The 2578-nt window shown below is 43.1% G+C and overlaps 1 pseudogene; it reads left to right on the top strand.

The window, feature by feature from the left end:
- Window positions 1-2578, top strand: part of LOC101589672 — a 36097-nt pseudogene that overhangs the window by 1437 nt on the left and 32082 nt on the right.

Below are 2578 nucleotides of genomic sequence, written 5' to 3'. Positions count from 1 at the left end.
CTCTTTATGCCTTGCTGTGTTCCGAGACCATTCTAGAAGAGCAGCTGGTGATGAAACGGGTGGCCAGTGTCCTCATCAACCTGTATGGCATGGCGGCTGTGCTATCCCGGGCCAGCCACTCCATCTTCATTGGACTCCAGGACCATGACCATGAGGTGAGCAGTCCCATTCCCACCCAGGAAACAAGCTTGGGGATGCTGAGTGACTTGATCCAGTTTGAGTCTGGGCTGCAACAGGGCCATGCTGTGACCTGTGAGCCAGTCTGTGTTCTGTTGTGTGTCAATCAGGCCATGTTAATAAGGCTGCGAGGGGGTGCTTGAGGATAGAGGGTGCAGCTGTGGGCCACAGTGCCCCAGTGGTCACTCAGAGGGACCTCAGGGTGCTCAGAGCTGCATGGGTTTCCTGTGCTGTGGCTTTGGAAGGACTACACTTCCCTAGGATAGGATCTCTCCCTTTGGGCACCTGCAGGGTGCCAACTTTCCACATGTGGTGTCCCACACTTGGCTGAGGACATGAGAATTGTGATGTTGTCCTTTTTGCCCAATTATCCACCTATCTTTGGTCATCAAGCCCCTTTAGGAGGAGTTTTAGAGTTTGTGGTTAATTCATGGTCCAATGCTGGGATTATGGGTGTGAGTGCTATACTCGTGGACAGCCTGAATGGCGGTAGAAGAAAGGGAGCGAGGCCTGCTCTCTCCTGCTGCTCCTGCCTTTCTGTTCTTGCTGTTTTTCTGTCTTCCAGCATCATGATCTGCCACCCTCTGCCATGTGCCACTGTGCTTTGGAGCTAGCCGAGTACGGACTGAAACTTCCAGAAATTCTGAACTAAATAAATCTTTCCTGCCTTAATTTTTAGTGTTAAGTATTTTGTCTCACCAATGAGAGAAAACTGATTCTGTCCTTGTGTTGAATTGCTAGAATCTTGACTATTATATATATTTGATTTTTGGCCAAATAGAGTTCTATATGCCTCAGTTAATTGTAGTCAAATTCTTTTCCCCTGCTTGGGAAATTCTCTACTGTTACTTGTATGAACAGATTTTTTATTTCATTGGCACTGCAGCTTATCACTGACTCTGATAAATACTGTTTTTCTTTGCATCATCTCACAGGTCTTGGCTTGCCTTATTGTCCCTATTTTTAAGAAATCTTTCCTTGCACCCTCTCTAATTGCAATCTTGTCTTCTACATCTGATATTATGACCTCACATGGGCCATTCTGCTGCATCTAGTTTCTTTTTTAAAATCATTTATTTATTTGTTATTTACTTATTTATGGTTTTTTGTTCATTTATTCGGTACAGGGTCTCATCACGCAGCTTGGACATGTAGTGATCCTCCTGGTTCAGCTTCCCAGCACTGGGATTACATGCAAGCACCACCGTGCCTGGATTCAGGGATAGGCACAGCGCATCTGGAGTGATGGTGTCGAAACCACATGCGGTACCAGGGATCAAACCCAGGTCCTTGCGTTGGACAGGCAGACACTTAGATCACTCACCTACCTCCCCAGCCCAGCTGCATAGAGTTTCAGTGGCATTTTTCACCCTCTGGATATCTGATTGAGTCTATTTCATGGATTCTGTTTCTCTCCTATGTTGGGCATTCATGATTTCCATTGATTTCTCTAACATCCTCTACATTTTATTGTATATGTATCTGTTCTAGAGGCACTACCATGTCTATTGTTATGGTCACCATCTTTGTAGTTATCGTAGAAATTATTTCTGATTGATTTTTTTCTAGAGCCTCAATCCTTTGTCTTGTTCTTTCTGCTATTAACACCTCAGAAAGTCCTGGCTGTGACTGCCAAATTGTTGTGCCTCATTGACCCCTGGATTTGCCTTTGGCAGTTAGAGGTCTGGAGTGACTTCTTCCTTGGTTTTTTTTTCTCTTTGTTTTTACTTTCTTTCTTTTCTTAGTCCTTTTCTTTTCTTTTCTTTTCTTTTCTTTTCTTTTCTTTCTTTCTTTCTTTCTTTCTTTCTTTCTTTCTTTCTTTCTTTCTTTCTTCTTTTTTGTACCAGTAATCAAATTCATAACTCCTTAATTCTCAGGCAGGTGATGTGCCACTGAGCTACATCCTGGCCATGTTCCTTAAGTGTCTTTTCACTTTATATGTCTGTCAGTTTAATTCTTGGGATGATAATGTAAAATGCTTATGACTAGTAAGTTTATTTCTAGTGTTTACAACACTTAGCATATGACTACTCAGAGATGTCTTCCAGGTGTAGCTGGCTTTCGGGCTCTCAGTGTAGCAAGATCCTATCTCTTCTATTCAATGGGATGAATTTTCTGCATATTTGTCCTTTCCTCTGGCTCTTTGGCACTAGCCTGTAGTATTATGACCATTAGGCAATCTCAGCCTTGGTGTACCAGGAAAAACAACTGATCAGAACAATTATGTCACTGCGACTAAAGGAGTACAATCAGCAGTGACAATAGCCTCAGACAGCCTAGGAAAGGACAAAATGTGGCAACAATTAATTTGCCACCTTTAATCATATGAACTAGATTTGTGAAACTATAACTGTAGAGATCTGAGACAGAGGCCTTCTGTCCCAAGGGAACGAGGCACAAA

This window comes from Octodon degus, unplaced genomic scaffold (assembly GCF_000260255.1).
Source record: "Octodon degus isolate 3935 unplaced genomic scaffold, OctDeg1.0 scaffold00350, whole genome shotgun sequence".
Lineage (NCBI taxonomy): Eukaryota > Metazoa > Chordata > Mammalia > Rodentia > Octodontidae > Octodon > Octodon degus.
This window is presented reverse-complemented; position numbering and strand designations above follow the sequence as displayed.